Consider the following 20,948-nt stretch of genomic DNA (forward strand, 5'->3'; position numbering starts at 1 on the left):
CAGCCAATGACTGATTAAGCAGATATTTCCTGTGTGTTCAGAAATTGGAAGTCAATGGCGGCACAATGACCAATAACTAGAGATGAGCGAACCTCTAGCATGCTCGAGTCCATCCGAACCCGAACTTTCGGCATTTGATTAGCGGTGGCTGCTGAAGTTGGATAAAGCCCTAAGGCTATGTGGAAAACATGGATATAGTCATTGGCTGTATCCATGTTTTCCAGACAACCTTAGAGCTTTATCCAACTTCAGCCGCCCCCGCTAATCAAATACCGAACGTTCGGGTTCGAATGGACTCTAACCCGAACCCGGTTCGCTCATCTCTACCAATAACCCAAAGAAGACTCTAGCAGACGATTGAGCTGGTAACAACGATCCCTTTAAAAAATAAAATAATCCCCTCAGTCACCTTTAATGTGCAGTATAGGGCATGTTAAAATGTCATTCTAAATCAAAATTCTATACTACTTCAAGCAACATAATCAATAAAGAAGTTCTTCACTTTGGACAATAGTAGAAAGTACCTTAAAATAATGAAGTCTGTTCCGGGTAGGCCCTGCTGTGATCAGCTGTAAACTGTGTTGAAATCTGGATTTAAAGGGGTTTTCCAGGCAAAACATACTAATGATCTATCTACACAAGAGGTCATCAATCACTGATCGGTGGGGGTGCCGACACTCGGCACCCCTAACAATCAGCTGTTCCATGAATGCACTGCAGAGTGAACGGGCCCGGAAGCCTTTGGCTCTGTTCACCGTGTAGTGGTGGCCACTCATAACTGCTCCCGTTCAAGTGAATGGCAGCTGAGCTGAACTAATCAGGTCCATCCACTACACAGTCAATGGAGGCCACTGCTTTTGGCCCCAATCACTATGTCATGCCAGCACCCAACAACTGATTGGCAGGGGTGCCAGGTGCCAGATCATCAGTAGGTTTTGCCTGGAAAACCCCTTTAAGTCTTCTATTTCCATGCAGTGCTGCCCCTAGGAAACATGAAGCATTGCACAATGTCAATAGTCAAAATATGGGAATTCTGAACAGGGGATTCCTTTCACCCCAATATTAAAACCATAAAACAGCGTATGACTATGAGTTATTGAAACTGGAAAGCCTTCTTACTGACAGTCCCTTTAAGTGAGTACAATGGCATGTTGTATAGAGACAACCATAGCTATAGTTGGTGCCTGGGCTATAGACAGTCCCTGCTTTACAATGCAGCTTTGCTTTTTGTATATAAGCTACAATACATAGCTAGAAACTACAATCACCTTCTAGGCTTTCACCAAGGAGGGGGCCTAGATATGAGATCACAGGTTGTCACACACAAAAAACTACACATAGAAACACTTGTAATGTAATCCATTCATAGTATAGTTTACCCTACCGTGGGTCTCCTTCCCCACACCCCTGTACACAATGAATGTCAGTCAGCAGGCATTTCAGTAGGTATCCGTAGGCATCTTATAAGCTTGTAGACCATTGAACTGCGTGTGATGTAATGAGTCTGCCTTGTAAAGTATACTGTAAAACTACCTCCTATATTATCATCGGAGTAAAATACACCGGGAAGTGGGTTTTATTACAAGGCATGCATGTTACTGTCTGTAAACAACATAGTTTTATAGTTATATTCTCAACTCTCAAGAAGACATCTACAAAAGCAGCAAAGAACAGTAAAAAAGTTAAGTATACAGTTAAGGAAGTGTCGCTGACATAGTTGTCAACAATCCTATAATGCCTGGGAGACTCCTAGAGAAAGAGGCCTCCCGAAAGGGTAGGAAAGATTCCCAGGTGACTAAATACTCACCTCTGTGGTCTTCCTCATCCCTGGGTATCACTAGAGCTGGTGTCAGGATGTTGAGCACTGTGTCAAATTGTAGTCACAAAACTGCAACCTTTAAATTACTATAGAGTGCCCTAAGTCAATCTGTATTACTCCCCCTCCCCCCCCAAACTCTATGTACCTCTGCGTAGCTTGCATGAATCCATGTCCTATCGTGGGGTCCAAATCACTACAGGTGCCAGTAATTCTGTAAAAAAAATATATATATATATATTTTTTTCTGTAGAGTGGGGTCAAAGAGGCGGGACCCAGAGCTGCCATGCCCTAGGCCTAAAAGGTCTCTCGGTCCTTCTTCCCTGCCTTTCTTCATAGTAGCTACACCCTACAACCGATCCTGTGCATACATGTTTGCAATGGCGCTAAAGATAGAAATCCAGCCCAGGGACATATCTACTATAAAGAAAGGTGGGGAAGAAGAACAGAGAAGGTGCCATGCTCTAGGCCCCACTTCCTTGACCTCGCTCTGTGTTTTTGTAACAAAATATTAGCACCGGCAGCAAGTTGGCTCCCAGGACAGGACAAGGATTCATGCAAGCTACACCATGGTACCTGAGGATGGGGGTTCAGATTCCCTTTAAACTTTTTAAACTTTTTGAGGGACCGTAATTTTGTAGCTTTTAGCTACAATTTGATAAAGTGCTTCTTCAGTCCCCCCTTTTAAGCTTTGACTTTCGACCCCAGCTACCTCTTTCTGCAGATGTTTTGCTTGTTCTTGCTTACTGAAATGTGTTGACGTCGACAGAACCATTAACTCAGTAGTTCGGGTCACTGATAACCTACCAGGCTTGCACTAACAGTCCCCTTCCCATTTGATATCTTTGCGAGGACAATAACGCCTCCTTTTAGGTATTTAGGCAATAATTTCAAAATGGAAGTACAAACTCAAAAAGGACCATTAAGCACAAGGCTGCATGATAGTCACTGTTCAAAAAACTACAGGTGCATGTTAAATGGTTTGGATATTTGATTTCTGAAAATAACCCTCAAGCATCTACCCCTTTCTAAACCTCAGACTGGCCCAACCCCAGCCTGACCCAACACTTGCCAACTTGCCAACCCCCTATCCTGAGACCAACCATCCTAACAACCGCACCACCTCCCACCTTGACCCCAGACTGGTTACCCTGTCCCCTTCACCCTAGACTGGACAAGCAGCTAAAAAGGTAAGGGGATTAGATGAGAGTCAAAATGAAATGGGTCGTCTGATCCCAGACAAGTTTGGTGCCCAACATCCCTGGTAAACAAGTCATGTTACCATGACTTTTCACGTTTCCTGCAGTGAACACTATAGGAGAAAGGTAGTTTAGTGTAGGCCCTCCAGATGGCTAGCTGTCGATGTAGTACTTAGTCGGAGCTGGTTTACCAAAACACTTGTCCAAAACCTGGGTAATAAAGGGGAGTATAAAGTGATTAAAAAAATATTCTACATCTAACACATAGATAATTATTGTTTGATGACCACCATAGTGACAGTTTTTAAGGGGCAGGAAACACCTTATCATACCACAGTGTTGTATTGAAATGTTTTGGACCCACCAAAAAGTGTCCCCTGGTGACAACAGCCGATTGCCTTATACACATCCATAGAGCACCTCTTCTCGATGACCCTAGACCTGCAGAGCCCCTCTTCTTGAGGACCCCAGAAGACCTACAGAGCCCCTCTTCTCAAGGACCCCAGACCTGCAGAGCCCCTCTTCTTGAGGACCCCAGACCTGCAGAGCCCCTCTTCTCAAGGACCCCAGACCTACAGAGCCCCTCTTCTTGAGGACCCCAGACCTGCAGAGCCCCTATTCTCAAGGACCCCAGACCTGCAGAGCCCCTCTTCTTGAGGACCTACAGAGCCCCTCTTCTCAAGGACCCCAGACCTGCAGAGCCCCTCTTCTTGAGGACCAAAGACCTGCAGAGCGCCTCTTCTCGAGGACCCCAGAAGATCTGCTGAGCCCTCTTTTCAAGGACCCCAGACTTGCAGAGCCCCTCTTCTTGAGGAGCCCAGAAGACCTGCAGAGCCCCTTTTTTGAAGGACCCCAGAAGATCTAGTGAGCCCCTCTTCTCGAGGACCCCAGAACACCTCCATTGGCTGGCTCTATGGAACGTACACCTCAGACCACCAATGGTGAAAGCATGCAGAGTCTCATAACGCCAGTCAATCGCCGGCTTCTCTAAATCAAGCCCTGAGGGTCAATAATTTTAGTAATTAATCTCCTCTATAAATGTAATAAATGATTTTATATCTTCCATGTTGTACTTGACCTTTGAAGAGCTTATAACCTCATTGGACAGAGTGACAGCTGCAGAGTCCTTGGATCGTATTGCATGGGAACCCCCTGGAACAATTCTGAGAAGTTGTTTGTAAGAAGATTTATGGGTAAGTTTACAGTATGGCACAGAGAACTATAGGAGGCCCTACTCTCTAGTCATTGTCTGCCTGTAATACCTGCAAGTCTGTTGGGACATGCTATTCTCGTCTTAGAGTCTATCCTCAGTAGGCTAACTATGCCTTTCATCATACAGGGGCTTGTTATAATATAATCCTTTAATTCACTGTTTCTCAACTCTTCCCTTTAGCATTGATGTGTGGAGCTTTTTATGAGATTGTTTGAGGTAACACCTAATACCAGAGGGGCCCGCAGACCCACATATGGTGTCATTCATTCAATTATAGGTGAATTTGTTTTCACTACGGTGCTACTTACATCCTGTAACTCCCTAGGATAGAAGCATATCTACTATTGCAAGGGTCATTGAAATATTGGGGTTGTACCCTAGAGCCCATGGCCAGAGATGATCCATATAGTTAAAGGAGAAGGAGAAGAATGGCAGTGAGGAAAATTGATTGCAAGTATGGACTTACCTGTCCCCGTGCCCGTAGTAAGTGTCAGGATCGGTCTTGGGACCCCCCTGCTCGGCTATGGGATCTCCGCCACTGACATGTCACGACCCGGCTGATGGACTAGCCACTGAGCCAGGCAGTAAGTGGGGTGGGACGCCGCTCCAGTCACTGATTGGTTGAGCGGCCTGTCCATCAGCCGGGACAGGCATTTTTCCCCTGAGTCGTGACGTCATTAAATCTCTGGGGAGAATGCCTTCTGGAGGGGGTCCTGGGGCCAGTCCCACCGCTCATCCTGCACACGGGGTGAGGTAAGTCCGCACTTGTAATCTAATGCTGGGCTTATATTTAGGGAATAAAGGGTCCATTATAACCCAACATGCCAGACCCTTCTTTTATCAACATCATTTATCGGGAGAGATTTGAGAGGCCCAGATAAATATTACAGAAATGGAATAACCTTCTAAAGCCAGCAAATTTGGCCAGTTGTTGACGAAGGTGCATCTTTAAGGGGTTATCCAAGATTTGAGAAAAACATGGCTGCTTTATTCAAAACACTACTTCTGTCTCAGAACGACCGGGGTCAGAGAAGATCATCCCGGCCTGTACTGCAGTACCAGACGGATAATCTTCATTTCTGATGAATTCACCCATGCACACAATAGAGCGTGCTACCGGAGCCGCATGCTACATTGTGTGAACTGACATGTTCTGTGCGGGCACTATTCAATGAATAGCGGCTGCACAAAACTGACATGTCAGTTTTTCGTCTGGCCGGGATTCTATTTATGCAAATTGCAACAACGGCCGTGATTTATACAAAAGATACGTTGTGTGAGCACGGCCTTAAGCTGTAAGTGGTATTACAACTCCAATGGAACTGAACTGCAATACAACTGATGGTAAAAGTGTAGCTGTTTTTGGAAAAAAGCAGCCATGTTTTTTGAATTCTCGATAACCCTTTTAAAATACGGCCACACACACCTGTGGCAGTGATTTATCTCTATGGACAATAAAAGTGTAAGTTTATGGGGGCCTTCTGATTCTCACCTGACAGATGATATCGGGGTCCCATACAAATAAGTCAACAACTGACAGCTATGGCAGTTAGAAGACATTCGCAGGGCAGTAGTGGGAATCTGTGGAAGCCCCCTTAACTCCATCTGAGGTAACATGTTCACCATGTTACCAATGGGGCCCATCGTATGGTATCAGTCCTGAGCTGAACCTACCCCACCTAAGACTGGACATGACACAACACTATTTATGTGCAGTAGTGTACGTTTCCTTATGGCTGAACTTTGCAAGTTCAATGCTACGTGTGTCATGAGCATAGAAGCGATAAGGACCATCAGCTCTGGGGAAAGGTGATAAGAACGGCCAGTCTGTCTGAACGCTGGAGATTTTTTTTTTCTCACGTTAGAAAGCGTGTTTTTTTCATCATAAGGTGACTGTGTGAAAGTAACTTATATAACTATCCTAGCACGCATTGCATTAATCTATGTATGCAATCCAATGATTGCTCATATTAGGCCCTAGGGTGCAGGGGTGATTCTAGCCTCCCTGCTGCCCGAGGCGAACTATAGGATGACGCCCCCCCCCCCCCCCCCCCCGTCAATCCGCCCACATTATAATCCAATACTGCCCCCCCCCAATGCTGTCCCCAGTAAACATAACGTTTGGTCCCTTGCTGCACAGAGGATGTCAGGAGAGGAGAGGGCTGATACTATAGGGGAGGACACAGCAGCACAGAGGAGGTCAGGAGAGGAGGGAGCTGATCTTATAGGGGAGGTCACAGCAGCACAGAGGATGTCAGGAGAGGAGGGTGCTGATGTTATAGGGGGGGGCCCCGGAAGCACAGAGGAGGTCAGGAGAGGAGGGTGCTAATCCTATAGGAGAGGTCCCCGCAGCACAGAGGATGTCAGGAGAGGAGGGTGCTAATCCTATAGGAGACGTCCCAGCAGCACAGAGGATGTCAGGAGAGGAGGGTGCTGATCTTTTAGGAGATGGTCCCCCTCTTCCCCCCTTATAGATGGTCCCCCTCTTCCCCCCCTTATAGATGGTCCCCCTCCCCCCCCCTCCCTTATAGATGGTCCCCCTTTCCCCCCTCTCTTATAGATGGTCCCCCCTCTCCCCCCTCCCTTATAGATGGTCCCCCTCTCCCCCCTCCCTTATAGATGGTCCTCCTCTCCCCCCTCCCTTATAGATGGTCCTCCTCTCCCCCCTCCCTTATAGATGGTCCCCCTCTCCCCCCTCCCTTATAGAAGGTCCCCATCTCCCCCCTCCCTTATAGATGGTCCCCCTCTCCCCCCCTCCCTTATAGATGGTCCCCCTCTCCCCCCTCCCTTATAGATGGTCCCCCTCTCCCCCTCCCTTATATATGGCCCCCCTCTTCCCTCTCCCCCCTTATAGATGGTCCCCCTTTCCCCCCTCTCTTATAGATGGTCCCCCCTCTCCCGCCTCCCTTATAGATGGTCCCCCAATAAAAATGGAATACAAAGTGATCAAAAAGTCACATCTTCGCAAATGTGGTACGGACAAAAACTACATATCATGGCACAAAACAAAGAGTTCTCACATGTTAAAATGTTACAGCAGTCACAACACGGCAACAGAATTGTTTTTTTTTTTTCCTAATTTTTTTTATAGTAAAAAAAACAAAACAAATAAAAAATACCCAGGTTTAAATTTTGTCCAAATAATCTTTTTTTTTTGCTTTTTAATACTTCATATGGTAAAAAAAGGAGTACAACTTGTCCCACAAAGAATAAGGCCAGAAAAATAACAACATTAGGGGTATTAAAAGGAGAGGAGGGAAAAAACATATGCCATAAAATCGAAATCCGTGGGTCAGGAAAAGGATAAACTCAGCCCCACTGATCACCCGTTTTAGTAGATGTACCCCCACAGGAGATGATCACATGGTGTTTAATCTCTATAGCGCCGCCACAGGTGAGATGAAGAATTACACAGTTCACTTTGAAATCAGAGTGTTGTATAGGCATAGGAGTGGTTGGTCACTCTCTAGCACTCTCTTTGTAGCCGCAGTGCTCTGGATAATGTAAGAAACCTACAATACGTGTTATCAATAGATTAATGCGCTGACACTTCTCATATAAGAGTTTCTCATTAAACTCAACAAGTAATCCATTTTATTACTAATAACTGAGACCGGAGTCTGGAAGAGAACAATTTACCTTCAGAAGTGGCCAGTAATAGTGAAAGGGTTAAACTTGAACTGTCCAGTAACTGCACGGCCTGTCCTCCCTTCACACATTCCTGATAACCACAGCACAAACCTCTTTCCAGTCATCCGAACCAAATGAACTACTTTCGGTCTAACATTACACCCATGTTCTGTGCAGGGTCAGGAGTCAGTCAGCCGCAAACGTATGTTGTATGTTTATGATCTGCAATCCCCAGTTTCTGTGATGTAACAACACCTAGCATACCAAGATACCTAGAGATTTTTTTTTTCTGGAACATTTCAGCATACCACGTGGTATATTTTTTCTGGAATATTTCATACGAAAATCTTTTGATGGTTACAAATTTTGAATAAGACAAAGAAGTTTGGTGGCTATGGTTCTTTCTACATACTTTCTACAGTCCTTAAAGTGTACCTGTCGTTATAACTTTAAAAATCCAAATCAACAGTAGATGTGATATAAGGCAAGTTTGCAATTTACATTCATTATTTTTTTTTTTTTTAGTTATCATGAAAAACACAGCACTTCCTGTTTTCTGACTGTTTTTTTTTCTTAAAACAACAGGAAACAGTCAGAAAACAGGAAGTCCTGTGTATCCCAGGTTATCTGAGCACTCACAGAGAGAAGGCAGTTATGTGATTGATTGACACATTGAGCCTGGATTTCTGGTAAGTTCAGCTTTGTTTTACAGCATGATATCATTATGTCAGCGATTGTTTGCTCGTCGTTCCCCGCTTGCTGCCAGCGCTATTACACTCAGTGACAGCAAGCGGGTGAGAGCCGGGGGGGAGGGAGGATGGCGCAGAGAGGTGCGGGGGGGCTGCCCAGGTGATTGCTAGATCGTACAGGCAGCCCATAGCACATAGCAGTGGTCTGCTGCCACCGCTCCTATTCCGCGGAGTGACGGCAGCAGATCGTTGCTATCTAAGTCGTTTGTCCTTCAACATGTTGAAAGATAAACGACTGCAACAAGCAGCCGACACCGTTCATGTCGGCTGATCGTTGCCTTCTATTCCACAAGACGATTATCTGCCGTAACGGCCGATAATTGTTTTGTGTAATAGGGCCTTTAGATTTTGAAAGTTATAACGACAGGTACACGTTAAAATAAATTTATAGTTCTATCAGTGGCTATTGTTGACTTCACATGGGCCTTAGGCCTCTGTTAACTTCCCACAGCTTTCCAGGACCTGGCACAGTTAATTAGTAACTCACAGTTCAACTACAACTTTGTGGGTAGAAACCGGATGGTCACTCTTTCTAGCAATATTCCTTTTGGAGGCTAACTGAGTATATTTGATTGTAAGCTTTCGAGAGTCTAGCTCCCTTCGTCAGACAAGATGTTAACAAGATGTTAAGATGATAGCATCTTGTCTGACGAAGGGAGCTAGACTCTCGAAAGCTTACAATCAAATATACTCAGTAAGCCTCCAAAAGGTATCGCCTGATTTCTTCTCTATTCTACTAAATTCTATGGCTAACACGGTACAACAATACTCTACTAGCAATATTCCTGACAGCCTGTTCCACAACCAACCCCTCCTAACATGCATACATTCAATCTACTCTACCTCAAGACAAGGCCAAACTACAGGCATTTCTCTTCTACAGACTTCTCACCAGTGCCACTCCTATCCCACATAGTACCTATCATGACTTAGCTGTACCTCCCCCAGGTAAAACGGAAAAATGAGCAAGAAACAGCAGGGCATGTCGGCATGTAGCACTTCTCCAACCGCTTTAGATGCGTCCATGATTGTCCAAAACTTGAGTAGGACAATCCCCCTCATGTCTGGTTCCCTTGCCTGTGGTAGTTAATCCCTCTTTGCAGGCCATAGCTTAGCTTTCTGGTAAAAAAGGGCTCAGCAGTATGGACTTCTCACTGAACTACTCTCTTGTCTACACTACACTGTTCTGAGCTGTTCTAACCTGGAACTGAACACATGGCCCTCTCTACCTGACTTATATATTAAGACCGGGACTAGTTTACTATTGGTGGAACAGGCTCTGAGGTACCTTGGCACCTTATAGTCCAGAAATGGAGGGAAATTTTACAGGGCTGTGATAGGCCCATGGGTAGGGAGGTAGCTGACAAACTTCCTCACAAGCACCTACAGACTGGCACATATACGCTTCACCCCTGCAGCTCCTTCAGTATGTGCTTGCTATGGAATAAAAGAGATAGTGACATCTTGTGACCAAAATTGAGTATAGCAACTTCATCCACAGATTACATTGTAATACACACAGCATCACTTTCGACCTACAGATGTGTATACTCAGCAGTGGCAGATGGGTTCTGGGACACTGCAAAGAGAACAAGGTTAAAAAGAACCCTGGAATGAGTAAAGTGGAGCAGGAAGCTGTCCACTAATGTTGTGTGTGTGTGTGTGTGGGGGGGGGGGGGGGGGGGGGCAACGCATTCTAATACATATCAAGGCTTTTACAGATGTATTTTAATTTGACTCCATTTTATGTAGTTGGGGTCTCTGTGTTTTCCGCTATATGCAGTCTCAGTACATCACCATATCAGTTACCAATGCTCATAGAGAGGACTATCCCTCCATATGTCACTGTAATAAAACAGAGGCTTATGGAGGTTCACTATTAGCTGCTATGCAATATTACTGCTTCATATAACTTGTAAATGGGATTATAATCCCATAGAAGAGTGACACCCTATACAGTCCTATTTATATTCGAACATGAGGGTTTGTTACCATTGCATATCGCTTAGACAGTCCTATGTGGACTACATACATCAGCAGCACAAATCTCTCTCCTGTCTAGTTTGTCACAGTGTATCAGTGCATGTTATAAGAGTCCAGAATGTTTAGTTCACAGGCTAAATATAATAGTAGCAAACCCTCAGCTGTGAAAGGTATGAGGTCTGTACAGGTCTACAGCCTCTGGATGTAAACAAGAATGTTTCCATTTTATGATAGAAGGCAGAGATCCTGGAGATAGTGCTGTATGGCGGTAAAGATTATATTACACAATTGGTGGTATGACGGTAATGATTATATTACAGGATTGCAGAACTTGTTGTATTATACAACAAAAAAGCTTAAAGGGATATTCCAAGAAAAAAAGTCCCTTATCCATGACCTCCACACCCCATGGCAATCTCCATATCGGCCCATAGCGCCTTTGTTTTAAATAGAGACATGGGTACAGCACGTGACCCACGTCTCTATTCATTCTCTATGGAGCCGGAGACAAGAGCCAAGTGCTGTACTCAGCTTTCTTCGGCGGCTACATAGAGAATGAATGGAGCCGCCGGAGGGAGCCGACTACAGCATTCTACTCAAAACAAAGATGCCGTGGGCTGATGTGAAGAGCCCCGGTGGGCATGGAGGTTGGACCCACCGCAATCTCTTACTTATCCCCTATCCTGTAGATAGGGGACAAGTTAGTTTTTCTTGGAATACCCCTGGTTCTCCAGGATTAAAAATACACGCGCTTTCTTCCAGAAACAGCACCTCTCCTGTCCTCAGTTTGGGTGTGGGCTTTGCAGTTCAATTCTATAGAAGTGAATGAAGCTTAGTTGTAATACCACACACAACCTGTAGATAGGGGCGGCGCTGTTTGTGCAAGAACGAAGCTGTGGTTTTTCTAATCCTGGAAAACCCCTTTAATTTAGAAGGAACTTCACGGTGATAAAGCATGGGACGGTTTGAATACTTTCCATCCGTAATGCATATTTACTGTCAATGCGGCTTAATCTTAGATGGAAATATAATAAAGGATCGGCTTTCAAGGTAAGAAAATTATATTTGTGCTTTCCAAACAAACCTGCAGAACATGAATGAGTCCCGGGTGACCTCTCCCATATGCAAAATGTTCTTGTTCTCACAGTAGACGTTCATAGGTAGATGTGCGGCTATACCAGCATGCAAATGTCGCAGAGACGCCACCTCAAGAGAGAGAATAGATGATCCCTATGATGATGTTCAGGTTATTCAACCTTGGATGTAATACTAGCAAAACAGTGACATAATATACTTGTATTAAACTTGCTAGCAGGTGTAGGCAACCTTGGCTCTCTAGCTGCTGCAAAACTACAACTCCCATCATGCCTGGACAGCGGGCATAATATGGCACCAACACAAGTGTGTCGTGCTCTACTTTACCGCCATATGCCTCCCCATCTGGTATAAATCCATAGCATATTCAGTTTTCCGTCATCTTACCCCTAAAAGGGAAAATATTTTTTGAATAACAGACTCATACAAGGCACATAAATAATATCTCCAAACGGTGTACAGAAAATACTACCGCTGTATTGTATATTCAGTGGGGATTTGTAGTAGTTATAAAAAATTAAAGGGGTTATCTAGGATGAGAAAAAGCACCATTCACTTGAATGGAACTGGGCTGTAAAACCCCACATCGAAACTGAGGTCAGGAGAGGAGCTGTTTCTGGAAGAAAGGAGCCACGTTTTTCTAAGCTTGGATAACCCCACACTTGTATTTGTAAAATAATATTCTCATATGACCTGGTTGGCACTGGTGCATGGGTCCTGGTGGCTTGGTCCATTTTTCAAGTTCCCTGCGCAGATCGTGGTAACTGGGCAGTGGTTTGAAAAATGGACGGAGCCACCGCACCGGTGCCGACCAGGTCGAATGAGAATATTATTTTACTAATGGTGCACTCCCAGGTCGTCCAAATAGCTCTTTCTCTTTACAGACTGTTATGAAACTAAGGAATTGAATTTGATTGACAGCCCGGGAGAGATGCAGCGAGACCTGGTGTGATCAGTAAATTTGCCAAAATGTGGTGTACCCCCGGGGTGATGTTACATCGGAGGAGCGGCCGGTCACTTGCAAGATGGTCAGGTGTGACTCCACTCCGGTGGTGGTTGGCCGAGATACAGCCGGACTTTGAAGTGTTAACTCGTGACGCCAGTGCCTGGAGGGCACACAGGTGTGATGGCACGCCTGCTTTTATTTTTTAAGGCCGGTTGTGCCTTTTCCCCCTGTGGTCAGTGTCCTGCCAGGTTGCTACTGGGTCCCTTGGGATAAGGCGATCACGGAGGGCCAGAGTGGTGTAGTGACCCTCCCGGACTATAGGAACCACCACCCACAGAAGGGGGAAATGTCCCAAGGTTGCGGTGTGTGCTGTGTAGGTGGACTGCGAGAAATCACAGAGTCTCTTGGGTGTAGTTAAGCCGGTTTACTATTTGCAAATGTGCAGCAGGTAATACAGGATCAACACTCTGAAGTTTCTCTGGATAAAACACTTGAAAACACACTTGACAATAGTTCCAAATAAATACTTGACAATACAACAACCAGATCTGTAGGGAAAGTGCAGTGTAGGATATAGTCGTGTTGACTGAGTAGTGCTGAGTAGTACGTAGTAACAGAGTAGCAGAGAGGAGGATGCCATGCGAGTCTCAACCCAAGTAGTACTGTGCTCTGCCGGGATGTTGGAGGATGAGGTAGAATACCTAGAAGAAGGAGAAGAAGAACACCTGTGCCCGTGTATTGACTTTGACTTCACACCACCTTATGCCCACTAGACTCGGCTGAACCTTCCTAATGAGTGACACAGGCCCCAGACCCTGTTACCTGGGATGAGCGAATGCTGAGGGTTCCCTGCTGACAGACCCGCGCTGCGAGATAGAGCTCCTAGGCATAGGGCAACTTTGCTCTATCCACGTAGGTTCCTAGCTCTTTGGCTTTTGTGGATACTGTCGAGGTTGAGGTTGTTACTAGTGAAAAGTGGTTAGAGGTGCACTGTCTTGCGTCCTGCCCATGCGGGGTTCTGACTAAGACTGAACTTGTGGTACGGGCACCTAACAGAGGGCCAGGGCCGAGATAGGATCACTGTGGAGAGCTATCTGGCTTGTGTCCTTCCTCCACAATGTCCAACACGAAAAGACCTTGCTCCTCCTCCACCCATGTGATTTACTTCCTCCCAGCATGTAAGGTGCACTGTGAGTGGGTGAAGAGTGCAACAGAAGAAACAAGAGGAGAGGTAATAGGAGAGAAGAAAACAACATCCTACTGGTCTACAGATTCTGGTGACAAACAAGGAAATTAAAGGAAAGTAACCTTTACATTCTTCAGCTTTGAGGCTTCCAAATACACATACATAATACTGCGACATCTAGTGGCGAAACTTAGTACTGCTTTCATCACCATAATAATACAATAAGTACAGACTTTTGCGAGGGGTGTATATAAACGTAACACCTGTGGTAGGATACCACAAAAAGTTAGTCCAAATGACAATTACTATCATGCCAAAAGGTTTGATCACTTGGGGTCTTAGTGCTAGGACCCAACCCCCCCCCCCCCCCCAACCGATTGCTGGATATAGCCAGCGTGTCACTATGCGCTTTATTCTCTCATCGCAGGGAACGGGCTCCATTATATGTCTATAGAGCCTGCCTCCTGCAATTAAGCAGATCAAGTGGCGAGTCGGGGAGTGAAGTGCACAGACATGGTGGCTCTCCCGGCTGTATTCAGCGATCTGTGGCACGGGTATCAGCACTGAGTCCGCAACCGATTAAAGGGGTTATCAAGCGTTAGAAAAACATCGCCACTTTCTTCCAGAGACAGCAGCACTCGTCTCCAGTTCAGGTGTGGTTTGCAATTAAGTTCCATTCACTTCAATTGAACTGAGTTATGGTCTGTTTAGGGTCCATTTACACAGAAGCCAAAGCCAGAAATAGACTATAAACAGAGACCAGGTTATAAAGGAAAGACTGAGATTTTTCCTCTTTTCAAATCCATTCCTGGCTTTGGCTTCAAATCTTTGGCAGATAATCTGTGGGATAATCTTTCTGTGTAAATGGACCCTGACACGGAGCAATAATTTGCTCAATCAAACGATTAACGATTTTGAAGTAAGGATGTGTTTTTTATAATGATCAGCGCTTAGACGTAACGATATGTCGTTTGGAAAAATTGTTATTGCAATAGTTTTAAGATCGCTTAAGCCCATCTCACACAAAGACTGTTTACACGAAGCGTTCTACGAATTTTTAGCAAGTGACCAACGATGATTTGACATATTGAAAGATCAAAATGAACGATTTTTCGCTCGTCGCTTGATCGTTCGCTGTGTTTAGCCAATTATTGCTCCAATGCGATCGTTATTGCGAAAATTCAACCGATAATCGTTCCGTGTAAACGCACCCTTACAAAACCTGCACCCATATAATCCCTTTTTAAAGGGATAATCCCTTTAAAACTTGTAAGAAATCAAAAGTTTTTTTTTCTTAAATGACAATGTCGCTTTAAGAACATAGCCATTTTTCATCTTCTTCTACTAAGGCCCATAACTCTGGCTGCGTTCACACTATGTATATTTCAGTCAGTATATTTCAGTCAGTATTGCAACCAAAACCAGGAGTGGATTGAAAACACAGAAAGGATCTGTTCACACAATGATGAAATTGAGTGGATGGCCGCCATATAATGGCAAATATTTGCTGTTATTTTAAAACAACGGCTGTTATATTGAAATAATGGCCGTTATTTACTGTTATATGGCGGCCATCCACTCAATTTCACCATTGTGTGAACAGATCCTTTCTGTGTTTTTAATCCACTCCTGGTTGTGGTTGCAATATGAGGACCACAATACTGACTGAAATATACTGACTGAAATATACGTAGTGTGAACATAGCCTTATGGTGCGTTTACACGAAACGATAATTGCCCTGATCGTACGATTACCGATGTCGGAGTAACGATTTTTTTTCATAATGATCGTTTAGACGGTACGATACATCGTACGGAAAATTTGTTTTGCGATCGCTTAAGCCTATCTCACACATTGGTTAAATCGGCGAACGACTGTTTACACGGAACGATCTGCGAATTTTTTGTGAACAATGAACAACGATTTGAGAACATGTTGAAAGATCAAAATGAACGATTTCTCGTTCGTCGCTTGATCGTTCGCTGCTTTTACACGTACGATTATCGTTCGAATTCTATCGTTATGTGTAAACGCACCTTTATTTCTTAATTCTTCAATCTACATGCCCTCGTATAAAGCCTTGTTTTTTGCAAGATCAATTGTTCCCCACATTTTACCATGAAATATACTGTGAAATTTATTTATTGGTAAATTAGCAGATCTGTTAGTGTTAAAGGGGTTATCCAGCGCTACAAAAACATGGCCACTTTCTTTCAGAGACAGCACCACTCTTGTCTCCAGCTTGGGCGGGGTTTTGCTGCTCAGTTCCATTGAAGTGAATGGAGCTTAATTGCAAACCGCACCTGACCTGGAGACAAGAGTCATGTTGTTTCTGAAAGAAAGTGGCCATGTTTTTGTAGCACTGGATAACCCCTTTAAGTGCCGCACAGATTTATCAAGCATGGTGTAAAGGGAAACTGGCTCAGTCGCCCCTAGAAACCAATCAGATTCCACCTTTCATTCCTCACAGACTCTTTGGAAAATGAAAGGCGGAATCTGATTGGTTGCTAGGGGCAACTGAGCCAGTTTTACTTTACACCATGTTTGATAAATTCCATTCACTGACAACAAGCGGAGATCCTGACAGTGGTGAGAAACAGGACAAATGGCCAAAGTCTGCAGCAGGATTCTCCACGTCTTCCGGGATGAGGGGAGAATATACACAGTTACATGGAATAATGTGACACATAAACATGTCCCGGACACTAGTATATATATCCTGGGTTTAAGTGCGCGGGCTGTAAAGTGTCGTCTCAGGTCAAAATATTTGCAGATTGTGATATACAGGAGTCCCAGCTATTCTGCTTATAGAAAGGTTGTTATGAAGGTCATAAAGCCTGGAATGTTCTACTCTAAGAAAATTCAGGAAGACTCCTAAAAACATTGCTCATGGGAAGAGCTTCTACTGCCCCCTGCAGGTCCTCTGGGGAATCAGCATGTAGACAATAGGGGGGATTGTAATAAACCATTGCTAGGTGTAGATGCCTGAATAGCAGTTCCTCACTATAAGGCTATGTTCACACAGCGTATGAGACCGGCCGTTTCGTGATCCCGCCGGGTCACGAAATGGCCGGTCTCTGAAAAGATCTTTCCGGCCGCAGTGTTCTGATGCGGGCGCATCAGCGCGCGCCCGCATAAGAACTCTCATAGCACACAATGAAGCCGCTTGCTTCATTGTGTGAACTAACAGGTCTTTCTGTGGTCGCAATTCACTGAATTGTAGCCGCAGAAAACTGACAAGTGAGTTCTTTGCGGCCCCGCATCCCATAGAAGAATAGGCAGTGTTCCACACCGTACAAAGGACGGCCGTACTTTTACGCTGTGTGAACATAGCCTAATGGTGTAATGCAAGGGATTCACATCCATGTTACAGCAGGCGGGATACAGTCCTATTCCTTACAGCAGGGATGGGGAATCTCCGGCCCTCCAGCTGTTGCAACTACAACCTTGTCAGGGATTGATGGGAGTTGTAGTTTTGCAACAGCTGGAGAGCCACAGATTCGGGAACATTGGTTTATACCAGGGGTAGGGAACTTTGGCTCTCCAGCTGCTGCAAAACTACAACTCCCATCATGCCTGGACAGCTTTGGCTGTCCAGGCATGATGGGAGTTGTAGTTTTGCAGCGGCTGGTAAGCCAAGGTTCCCTACCTCTGGTTTACACGATTTCCTTATATGAATAAAACCAAAGTTAAATGTAAAAAAATAGGCAAGACTAATGGTGTGTTTACATCAAGAGATTTATCTGACAGATTTGTGAAGCCAAAGCCAGGAACAGCCTATATACAGAGAACAGGTCATAACAGAAATACTGATATTTCACCTCTTTTCAAATCTATTCCTGGCTTTGGCTTCCAAAATCTGTCAGATAAATCTCTCTGTGTTAATACACCATCAGGGACAACAACATTAAAGAGCTCTCTGGACTTTGTAGTTGTCTGAAAATGACATCTTTACATACAACATTCCGGAATGAATGGACAACTAGGTGTTACCATTTGAAGTGTCAAAGGGATGTGTCCCTATGAAATCTATCACTATCATTGGTAACGCCCAATTGTCAATTTGTACCTAAATTTCTAGAGAATTTTTATATTAACGGGAATACAATGATTTACTAATCTGAGATGTCAGGAGAGGAGAGAGGTCCGGCTTAGTACTGTGCAGGTCCCTTGACCCATCAAGATCTAGACCTCTAAAGGTGTTCTGTGGTATCTGGCCCTAGGCCACAAGCCGTAGATCCTGTAAATCCTGTAGGGTGTGAGGTGTGGCCTCTATGGATCAGAGCATCACATGACCTCCGCCATCTTGTCTTCTTCCCATGGTGCCATCTCCTCAAGAAAATGAGATCATCAGGCCAGGTCGTCTTCTTCCATTGATCCATGGCCCAGTTTTATAGCTCATCCATGTGTCCATTGTAGGCAGTGAACATAGGTCAGCACAGGCGCTCTGATCACTATGCGGCCACACTGCCCCTATATACAGCAAGCAGTGGTGATATTCTGTCTGATCTGACACCTATCTATAAAAGCCAGCAGGAACTTGTTCAGCTATTTGCTTTACAGAAACTTACTGGAGGAATCAGACCGGACAGGCTAGCGTCCACACCCCATACACACCAATGAGCCTAGGGCACCCATGACCCTGTCACTGGTTAGTCATCTGTCCTTCCCTGGAGCACAATAGGTAGGTACTAACTTGTGCATACTAGGAGCATCCCACAAGACTGGCCATTTCTGCCATATTTCGACTCCACCACCACCACCATCACAATTTGGCCCATGTCCTTTCAATACGGCACTATGTTCTTTCCCAGGAACATTCATTCCCCATGGTAAAACAGAGTGGGTAGCATGTATGGCCACAGCAGTATGGCTCTCTACAATACAGACTCATAAATGTCTGCATGCATGAGCTCTTAAAGGGGTTATCCATGCTTAGAAAAACATGGCAACTTTTTTTTCCCCAGACACAGCACCACTATTGTCCTCAGTTTGGATGCGGCTTTTGCAATTGAGTTCCATTGAAGCGAATGGAGCCGAATTGTAAGACCACACACATCCTGAGGAACGGGGTGGCACCGTTTTTGCAATAAAGTAACTGTGCTTTCTCCAATCCTGGATAACCCCTTTATGTAAATTTCTTACTGACAGACTTTAATGAAGTTGAAAATGCGCAATTTCCCTTTTTACCAGCAGAGGTCAGCATTGCACCACAATTTGTACAAGTTTTGCATGAATGTAAGGCCTATACTAGCAGTGTTCCTCCGACCTCTCACCAAGGTGGTAAATGTAATACATACATTGTAAAAATACATCGAACTATACAATCAGTTATTGCACAACCAGAAAGGTGCAAGGTCTAGTGTAGAAGCACAGTGCAGTTACAGAACTACAACTTCCAGCATGAAGAGACAACAAGAGGCAGTCAGGCCATGCTGGTCAGTAAGCTGAGCTCTCAGTTATACAGTTATATATGGCCACCCATTCCCACTTATATTACATTTACAGAGAGATTTGACAGATCTTTGAAGCCAAAGCCAGGAACAGACTATAAACAGAGATCAGGTCATAAAGGAAAGACTGGGATCTATCCTCTTTTCAAATCCATTCCTGGTTTTGACTTCCAAAATCTGTCAGATAAATCTCTCTGTGTAAACGCACCCTTACAGGAAGATGTGCAGGTGACTAGTGGTTTAATGGCAGCACAAAAAAATGCTGTCAGATAATTACTGCAATTATCATGTGGATGCGTTAAAGGGGTTGTCCAGTAAAAATCTTTTTCTTTCAAATCAACTGGTGTCAGAAAGTTATATAGATTTGTAATTTATTTCTATTAAAAAAATCTCAAGTCTTCCCATACTTATTAGCTGCTGTATGTCCTGCAGGAAATGTTTTATTTTCAGTCTGAGGGTATGTGCACACTGCTTAAAACAGACGGGGAAACTCCGTTGTGCAATCTGTCGCTTGCGGACAGCGGCGGGCGCGTGTGTCTCCGCCCGTGTCATAGACTTCATTCTGTGCAAAGAATGAACTTGATCCTTCTTTGGACGGAGGAAAAAATCCGCCCGTGCATAGAATGGAGTCTATGACACGGGCGGAGAGACACGCGCCCGCCGCTGTCCTCAGGTGCCAGCGACTGATTACGCGATGGCGTTTCCGTCTGTTTTAGGCAGTGTCCACATACCCTGAGACAGTGCTCTCTGCTGACATCTCTGGCCAAGACAGGAACTGTCCAGAGCAGGAGAGGTTTACTATGGGGATTCCTAGAAAACCGAGACACAGTACCAGCCAGAGATGTCATCAGAGAAAACAGTGTCAGACTGAAAATAAAATTTCCTGCAGGACATACAGCGGCTAATAAGTACTGGAAGACTTGAGATTTTTTTTAATAGAAGTAAATTACAAATCTATATAACTTTCTGACACCAGTTGATTTGAAAGAAAAAGATTCTCACTGGACAACCCCTTTAAAGGAGTTATCCAGGGTTAGAAAACCATAGCCCCGTACTGCCAGACACCACCCCTCTCCTGTCCTCAGTTTGGTTCTTGTTCTGCAGCTCAGTTCCATTGAAGTGAATGACGTAGAGATGCAATACACTGTATGGAGGTTCCCAAGTGTATTATAATGCAGGTCTAACCACAGGCTATGGAGAAGCTTAATTGTGTATCTTGTTAAGGCGGCAGAATGATCAATACCCACTCACAAATATAATGCATCCTATCATTTCTGCAATGGGTCTAATTTACTGTTTTTCCTTAAGTGTCACGGTCATTATAACTTTCAAAATCTAAATCAACATTAGATGTGAAAAAAAAGTAAGGTTGCAATATTCATTCATTATTTTGTTGTTATCATGCTGTAAAACAAAGCTGTACTTACCAGAAATCTAGGTCCAGCCTCCTGAAGGCAGATTTTCGGACTTGTGCTGGTTGAAAAAAAAACAGTAAACACAGGAATTCTGGCCAGTAAAGAGTCACGGCTCAGTGTGTCCATCAGTCACATGACTGCCTTCTCTCTGTGAGTGCTCGGATGGCCTGGGATACAATAGGACTTCCTGTTTTCTGACTTTTTTTTCTCAGTTAGAAAATAGGAAGTGCTGTGTTTTTCATGATAACGAAAAGAAAAAAAA

The sequence above is a fragment of the Dendropsophus ebraccatus genome, chromosome 7 (genome assembly GCF_027789765.1).
Source record: "Dendropsophus ebraccatus isolate aDenEbr1 chromosome 7, aDenEbr1.pat, whole genome shotgun sequence".
In the NCBI taxonomy this organism is placed as follows: domain Eukaryota; kingdom Metazoa; phylum Chordata; class Amphibia; order Anura; family Hylidae; genus Dendropsophus; species Dendropsophus ebraccatus.